This window comes from Lactuca saligna, chromosome 4, assembly GCF_052625555.1.
Source record: "Lactuca saligna cultivar CGN05327 chromosome 4, ASM5262555v1, whole genome shotgun sequence".
Classification (NCBI taxonomy): Eukaryota; Viridiplantae; Streptophyta; class Magnoliopsida; order Asterales; family Asteraceae; genus Lactuca; species Lactuca saligna.
In genome coordinates, this window is record NC_136420.1 from 19400184 (window position 1) to 19409583 (window position 9400).

Genomic DNA, 9400 nt, shown 5'->3' on the forward strand with positions numbered 1-9400 from the left:
ACAGTAAAGCCACGGATTAGAATACGTGACAACGGTCGTATCTTAAAAATAATTATCCCCGACGTCGTATTTAAATTAATAAGATATTAATTTAAATAATAATTAAATAATTAGTTAATTAGTTAAGGGATACTTACAATATTTATTTGGAATTAATTGAAATGTTGGAAGGGGTTCACGGTTGAAAAAGAAAAGGGGTTTACGGTTGGAAAATGGGTTCACGATGTGTTCTTGGTGGATGTTTAAAGATTTGAAGATTTGAATAGTTGATCTTGGTGTTCTTGGTGAGAACTTGAAGATCTAGGCAAAATACTTGAAGATTGAGAGGAAAAAGGGGTGTTTTCGGATGATAGTTGTGAGAAAAATAGGAGTGTTCACGACTAAAAATGTGAGAAATGAATTTGTTCACAGCTATATATATATATATATATATATATATATATATATATATATATATATATATATATAGGGGTGTTTACGGTTCATATGGGCTTGGGCCTTGGGGTTTACGGTCCTAATTGGGCCTTGGTTGATGTTCACGGTCATAACATGGCCGTGAACACTTTGTTTCCTTGATTTCTAAGCCGTGAACAACAATTAAAAAGGATTCCCTAACCGTGAACTACAATTGGAATCATTCATGGCCGTGAACTCTAGCTTTCAGATGATTTTTGGACGGTGAACACCTTGATATTTATCCCTTTAGGTCGTGAACTCTTCCTTTCTAGAACCCCTTGGCTGTAAACACGCTTATGGTGTGTTATTTATAGTTCAAACCCTCATCTTTTGCCAAGTGTTGGATTATACTTTTCTAACTTAACTTAGGTTTCAATCCCTACTTCTTTGTTAGCTCTAAATGCAAACCCTAAGGCTATAGAGGATATCATGTAACGAAGATTTCAATATGGTTTACACTAGTACTTGGTTAGGGTTTAGACCATGCTAGGTCTAAAATTTGGAGTTGTGACATCATCCCCCTGTTAGAGGGAATTTCTTCCCAAAATTCAACTCCTAACTGGTTACTCATGAACTATGGAGAGAGGTGGGTACTTCTGTTCCATATGATCTTCTTGTTCCCAAGTGAATTCTAATCCTCGCTTGACATTCCAACAGATCTTTACTGTTGGGTCTGTTGTTCTGATCGGTGGAGAATGTGCGGTTTTGGCATACTCGACTACGTTTATCCAACTGGTAGGATGTCCAGTCGTAATTCTGGGTAGCTTTTGTCCTGATGTTTATGATATGACTCATACCTGGTCCATCCATCATTGCCTCGTGTATACAAGTTATATATAATTAAGATTGATAAGGCGGTAGGATAGGTGACTCTGCCCCAAATCCACAATCAAATAAGAAACAAGAGATAGGGTGGAAACATACAACCTAAGTCTGTAGAATCCTAATTATATACCACCCTCGCGTATACACTTAACTATGATAGGATAACCATATTTATCCCGAGCCTCTATGCTTGAACTTGACTTGCTGCATATGTGGTATTCCCGAAAGGTCTGCTGGGAATAATTCAGGAAGGTTATGGATGGATATAATACTCCTCACATGGTACTTCGGAGGTTTAATATGAGGGATGATTCTGAGCTCCGTATCTAGTTTATCGTTAAGAGTGACAAGAGTTTCGTTAGTCGGTCAGTTAGAACGAATGGTCGTTCGGTGGTACACGTGATTGGTATGGTGAGGACCAAGCCAATCCAGGTCGGATGACGTTTTCAGAAATTCTTATTGACACGCGTGTTAATTTGTTTCGGATGGAGTGTTTGTTAGAACGATAGTGCATCTTAGGTGTACGTTTCTAGTGCTTGCAGTTTTATGCTTGTTATTACTACTACAAGCATTTTGTACTACATTAAGCAAGTACTAATAGTAGAGGTGTTCCGATGGATGGTATTAATACTTAATATTATGATTCCCACCAGGTTCATCTATAATTGCTTGGTGTCTACAAGTCATCTATAATTAAGGATGAGAAGACAGTAGACTGAGTGACTCTGCCCTAAATTCACAACCAGACAAGGAACATGAAGTAAGGCAGAATCACGCACTCTAAGTCTATAGGTTCTTAATTATATGTGGCCCTAATGTTTACATTAAGCCATTATAGCTTACCTGTAGAGATACTTAGTCTTTATATGGACGATGTGCATTGTTAGGATGAGGAATCAATTTAATTACTTATTAATTGGTATTAGTCTTAGTAAAAGTTTAAGTTGCAAATACTTTTGTTTAGGGACGTACCAAAAATCTTGGGAGATTTCCTTGTTGCTTTTTTCACGTCCTAATTTTAAACTCCCTACTCCCTCGTCATTCCTCTCAGTTGGACAGTCTCTCTTGAAATATCATGTTTCACCGCATGCGTGGCACGTGGGTCTTTCACTGATATTGTTGGTTACAGTGATGTGTTGGGCTGGAGTCCTACAAAAGCGGGTGGTGTTCCCCTTCTTATTGCACCTATTACACTGAAAAATTCTGTAGACCCCATGGTGATGGTAGTTGCATTTGCTACAGTGTGGGAGGTTTCCAGCATATGGTTCTCTCAGTGTCGAGGTAGTAGAGCCAGTGGGGGTAGTGACCGCTACCACTTGTTGCCTTTTGGTAGGCCCCTGAGCCGAACTGCCGCCTTCCTCGATCTTGATCTTTCGTTTCACGTTCTTTGGTTTGTGGGTTGGAGTATCTCTATAGGTAGTAACTCATTGGTCCCCTTAATTATTATTGCGGTCAGGATTGACGATGTTGTTTCCACTTTCATTTCCGTTGTTAGCATTGAGATGTGCCATGACGGCTGTGACCACAGCTAGAAAAGTAGGAGAGTCTATCTGAAGTATTGGTGTCTCGCGGGTTGGTTGGTTACTTCCTTTTGGAGGCATGATTCTGTTGCATATCGAAAAACGAGATTTTAAGCAATTATGGTTGTTGCTAGATGTACTTAATCTATTTATATGTTCGTATAAATTTCACACTTTGATGTACGGTTCTTATCGTTTTGGCCTACATCCCTATGATGTATTTATGGTAGTGAGGAAAAATAGGTATTGGGCGAATGTTAAGTTCAATTATCCTGGTAATACTTTTGCCCAAGCACACTTAATCACGGAGTTATGATGAAATCCGATGCATTAATGTTGGTATGATTGCACCCAATGGGTCTACGGGGAGGTATCTTTATGTTATACGGTTTAAAAGGTGAGATGGTAATAAGTCTTTAGTGGTGGTTACAAGTCGAGTGCTATTAGAATCCAAGTTATCTTAGTTATGAGTGAGTTATGTTCCAACTTTTACAGTGTTCTGAAAACAATTCATAACAGAGGTCTATGTAAAATAGACTTATGAATTTTTTATAGTGACCACCTTCTTAGTGAAGTTCTGTGATCTGGTTTACTGTTGCTAGTTGTTATGAAAGAGGCATTAAACCTAACACATAATGTGATCTATGTAGTCACTAACTCACTAGGTTATAATTTCTTTTATTAGTTCTTAGCATGACGCATAAGGTGCTATGCCTCCTTGCACACCTCGTGAGTGGTTTCCTCTGTTCTCTGTACTAGTTATGATTGCCCTAGTTTTAGCTGTGGGAATTTGTTGTCTCTGGACTTTCCTATGGTATCCTTGTTCTCCATAGGTGCGTTGAATCCTTACTTTGTAGTGCTTCGGGTTTTATCATTGATCTCCATTACTTCATCATGGAAAGTCTGACTATGATTGTTCGAGCGATCCTCTCATGTCGGCTCCTAATCGGGTAAAGATCCTCAATGATTTCTCTTGTTCTTTACTCCTCGATTGATCCCCTCTCGGAACCCTCCTTATAAATTCTTTCTTATTCCTCTTTAACTCTTCTGTTGACTGTTATAGTGGAGTGGCTATATCTATCTAGGTTGTTCGTGTGAGAATGAGAATGTCTAAAGAATCTTATGAGATTAAGTAAAACATTTCTTTTGAAGTTTTTGGTGATCCAAACTGGGTCCTCCTATAACCAAGCAGTGCAAACAAGTTGTATATAACCAAGATCAAATAGACTTTTGAATAAGTGATCCTACTCTAAAACCACAACCAAACAAGGAACAAGTAGTAGAACGAAGATCACAAATTCTAAGTCTATAAGATCCCAATTATATATAACACTGGAAGCATACACTTCGCAATTATAGACCTGCCACAGAAGAATCACCAACCAAGGTGAGAAGATGATTACGCTTAGACAGGCATGAAAATGGAGGACAAGGTAAAGAAGAAGAGGCATCAGAGCAACGAGCCTTCTGTTTTGACTTATAGAAACAAAAGAAAACCAACAGAACATAAAAGTAGAAATCGAAACAATGTGAAACAAAAACCGAGAAACATGAGCATGTAATAACAAAAATTGCATCAATAGAATAATACAGAAAAGTAATTGCAGAGAAAAAAAAACCCATACCTAAATAGGTTAACTGAAGAGAGAAAAATGAAGAATAAGCGGCACCAACTAAGGAAAATCGCAGGTCAGCATCCCAATAAGCTTTAGAGAGCAAGAAAACACTAGGTCATCATTCCACCATGTTTCTCGATTACCGAAGCATAGCCACCAATGAACCTCCTTCTTCAGGCGACGTGCATACAGAATTAGAGAAGTAAGGGCAAATAAGGGGAAAAACAAATCAATAAAGACATATAGTAGAGTAAATTACACGAATGGTCCCTATGGTTTGGAGTAATTTGCGCATTTGGTCCCTAACTTATTTTTTTAACTCGAAAGATCCCTACTATTTGATTTTGTTACGCATTTGGTCCTTACTGTTTGTTTTTATTACACGTTTGGTCTCTATCTTACCTAAAAAAATTATTATTTAAATAGAAAAAATTGGTCGGGTAGGTAAGATAATGTGAATGGGGTGGGGTTGGGGGTACATTTATTTAAATAAATTAAAAAATCAAAAGCAAAATAGTCTTTTTAGGTAAGACAGGGACCAAGAGCGTAACAAAAACAAACAGTAAAGACCTTCCGAGTTAAAAAAATAAGTTAGGGACTAAACGCATAAATTACACTAAACCATATGAACCATTCGTGTAATTTACTCCATATAGTAAAAAGGAGGAGGGTAACAGTTAAAATGAGAAGCAATTTATTTTTTACCGTACCTACTCTTTCTAAGGATATTGGGTTTTAATTATGTGTTTAATACACTAGGCAGTTATTTTTAGAAAAATTAAAATAATAATAACAATAAGTAGAATGTTTCGAGTCAAGCCAACATAATCTTACTGCTTTTGACTAAACTTGTTCTAACATGTTATGTTGTAATGTCAAGTATCCATAACTCTAACAACAAAATATGTACTGAAGCTAATATTAGGACATTGACTATGTTGGATCCATAAATTAAAGGAATGGTGCTACCGTTCTTTAGCCATATGCTGGGCAATTAATGGCCCCTGCATTGTGGACCCATAGACCGTAGTGGCATAGTGGGCAAATCGTCCATCTTAGGTGGCAACCGTGCACCATTTTCTAAGCTATTAGCATCCCCATCATTGGTTTTCTACCACAGCTTTTTATCTTATTTAATTATATATGTTTATTTATGTTATGCCCATTCTTCTTAATTTATTATGATTTAATACATAAGAAATAAGAAGTATTATTTTCTAAAAAAAAAAAGTAATAAAAAATGATGCCGATAGCCCGATACATCAACAGTAAGACCAACTGACCAACATTGAAAATGTTTTAAAACAATTAATATAAATTTCTTTGTTAGTTTAATACATATTCAATATGGTAAGTCGAAAGGCATAACAAAATTCTCAATATTTGGTTATTTAAAATTTTATTTTTAGTTTTATACAAGGCCAAAAGGTTTTGTCAAAGTTTTATTTTTACCCTCTATTTATAAATACTATTTTTACCATTTTTTTTTTTTAAAGATTTAATATAAAGTTTATAAATTAAATAAATAAATAAAGAGATGAGTTTCTAAGATATTTCAATCGAATGAGATCATTTAATGTTCTCATCTACCGGATTCCCACAACATTATTTCATTTGATCCCCGGCCATTTACTCTTCTAATTAACCTTCACCTTCCCCTTCCCCTTCCCCTTCCCCTTCCCCTTCCCTTTAATTACGGATACATCCTCTCCCTTTCACTTCAATCATCACTTCATTCCTCATCGTATTTCTCTTTAGATCATCTCCATACTTTATCTTCCTCACAATGCTGCAGTCTGCAAAAAGGTCCTATGCCTATCTCAGCAACTATGTCAAGCTTATCCTCATAGCCTTAATCATTACTATATGCATTCAAGAATTCATCAAGAAAGCCCCATACAACCTTCTGAATCATCATCATTCAGTCATCTACACACTAACTTTCTCTTTGTTAACCATCTCCATTCTCGCATTCTACTTCGTGAACAAGCCTCGAACAATCTACCTCGTTGACTTCGCTTGTTTCAAGCCTCCATCTATACTCCGTGTGCCATATGCCACTGCGCTTGAACACGGCCAAATCATCTTGGCCTCGCAACCTAAGAGCCTTAAATTCCAACTTATGATCTTAGAAAGATCGGGTTTGGGAGAGGAAACATGTTTACCACATCCATTACATTATCTCCCATCGAAGCCTAATATGATGGATGCGAGGGATGAGACCGAGTTGGTCATCTTCTCAGCCATGGACTCTTTGTTTCAGCAAACAGGGATTGATCCTAAAGACATCGATATTTTGATCGTAAACTGCAGCCTCTTTGCACCCACTCCTTCGATTTCAGCCATGGTGGTTAACAAGTATAAGCTGAGAAGTAACATCAAGAGTTATAACTTATCAGGAATGGGGTGTAGCGCGGGGTTGATATCGATAGATTTTGCGAAGAATCTTCTCCAAGTCCACCCTGAATCGTATGCGGTGGTGATAAGTACTGAGATTCTTTCCCCGAATTCGTACATGGGTGTAGAGAGATCCATGCTCCTTCCAAACTGTCTCTTCAGAATGGGAGGAGCAGCCATTCTGTTGACCAACCGAAGGTCACACCGGAGAGATGCGAAGTACGTACTCTTGCATGTGGTTAGGACCCACAAAGGGTCTGACGAGAAATCATATCGTTGTGTCTCACAAGAAGAAGATAAAGAGGGTCATGTCGGAATAGCGTTAAACCTAGATCTCATGGTGATCGCTGGGAATTCTTTGAAGTCGAACATAAGCACCATCGGGCCATTGGTTCTTCCAGCATCGGAGCAACTCTTGTTTCTTTTCAATTTCTTGGGGAGAAAGTTCCTTAAGCTTAATCTTAAACCCTACATTCCCGACTTCAAAAAGGCATTCGATCATTTCTGCATTCACGCAGGTGGACGTGCGGTTATTGATGAGCTTCAGAAGAGCCTTAGGCTGACGTCGGAGCATGTTGAAGCCTCAAGGATGACGTTGCATCGTTTCGGAAACACATCGTCTTCGTCGTTGTGGTATGAGTTAGGTTATATGGAAGCAAAAGGGAAAATGAAGAAAGGAGATAGAGTCTGGCAAATAGGGTTTGGGAGTGGGTTTAAATGCAATAGTGCAGTTTGGAAATGTAACAGAGAAATCGAAGCTACAAAATATAGTGCATGGGCTGATTGCATCCATAGGTACCCAGTAAACGAGCCAGAAGGTGGGAAGCTCTAAGCGAGGGTCAAGTATGTCTTTTCAATTTTAATGTGTGATATGTATGCCATTTCTTACCTTAAATAAAAAGGTTTCACGTGCTTCATATGTAATGCAAAAGACCAAGAAAAATCAACATATATTTTTTTTATTAATGGCATATATCTAAGTTATTCTCTAATATCATTACAAATGGAAGTGTATTTTTGTGTAGTCAAATTTTTTTTTGTTTTTTGTTTTTTTGTTTTGAAACAATATAACCCTGATCACCGCAAATAAAAGCCCGCAAATTTGCCGGAACAAGTTTTGTGACACGTAGCATTGCCAATAAATATTTGAGAGCACTTTAATACTCGCGAGAATAATTTAATATAATTTAATTGTCTCAACCAAATAAAAATCATGTGCACCTATTTAATTCGTAAGTAGAAATTATTAGCATGTTCCAGATGTTTCGTTTAACCATCCAGATGTAATTATTAAGAGACTTTTATTTATTTAAGGGAAACTATTCGCACAAAACAATTTTTTGCCATATATACAACAATGTATGTATTATAGAGTTGAACAGTACAATATTTTAAAGCATCAATTATTGTGTATGGAGAAAAATTATTGTGTACAAATCATCTCTTTTTATTTAAATACTAACGACCAATCAAAGAAGATACTAAACAATTTATATAACTAAAAGTCTACCCTATGCGATGGGAGACGGATGGACGGAGGTAAGGCACAGAAAAAACCAATAAATCATCGGAACGATTCCGACATAACAAGCTATTTCATCTCGAACATCCCCACTGTTATAACGAAAGAAGAGTTTAGGAGAATATTCAAGTCATTTGGGACGCTGTCGGATATCTACTTTGGAGGGAGAAAAAGAAAACATGGGAAGAACTGTGGCTTCGTTCGCTTTGAGGGAGTCACTGATAAGATGACACTGGAATCAAAACTGAACGGTACGATATGTAGGAATAATAAGCTGGAGATAAATATAGCGAGGCATGAAAGGACATAGCAAACGTTGCCACCCAGTGGGGGTGAGAAGAGCGAGTAGTACTCACGCGTTGATCCCAGTCAAAGTAGAGGAGGCTTCACGGGTGATAGATCATACGTAGAAGCTGTTAGAGGTGGCGACAAAGTCAAAATCCTCTTAAAGACTTTACCACCCAATCTTACGCCTGTTCGTCTAGTCACCAATGAAAAGATGGTGCGATGGATTAACAAGTTTACTCTCATCGGTGAGGTGAAATCGTTAGACCATCTCTGACATCTTATGGCATTGCTTTCTATCCATTGTGACACTGATATGAAGGTCAAATATCCAAGAGGTATGAAGGTCATTCTCGAATTTGGATCATCGGCTAAAGCTAAAGATTTTTTGAAGAACGAAAAAAACTGGAAGTGTATATTCAACTTTATTAAGCTTGGTTAAGAGATTGATTACAAATTTGAATGTGTTGTAAGTGCAAGAATTGTTGGATTGCCTATTAAATTATGGAGTGAATCAAATTTCTCTGCCATTGTTGAGAAGTTTGGGAAGATAATTATACTGTTTGATCACATCGCGGAAAGATTGGATCTCTCAGTCGTAAAAATTGGCATCCTTATAGAAGAAAAGAAAAAGATCAACGAAGTCATTAGGGTTGAAGTTGGGGCGGAAATCTTTGATGTTGGGGTGGTTGGGTACGAAGATGAACTGTGGTTTCCCTTCAAGTTCGAAGATGGCGATCAACCGTACCAATCTGAACCTGATGATAATTCTGATGGGG

The 9400-nt window shown here is 37.5% G+C and overlaps 1 pseudogene; it reads left to right on the forward strand.

The window, feature by feature from the left end:
- The first annotated feature begins 6088 nt into the window (after positions 1-6088).
- LOC145041348 (3-ketoacyl-CoA synthase 5 pseudogene) lies at positions 6089-7780 on the forward strand (annotated as a pseudogene).
- The last annotated feature ends 1620 nt before the right edge of the window (positions 7781-9400 follow it).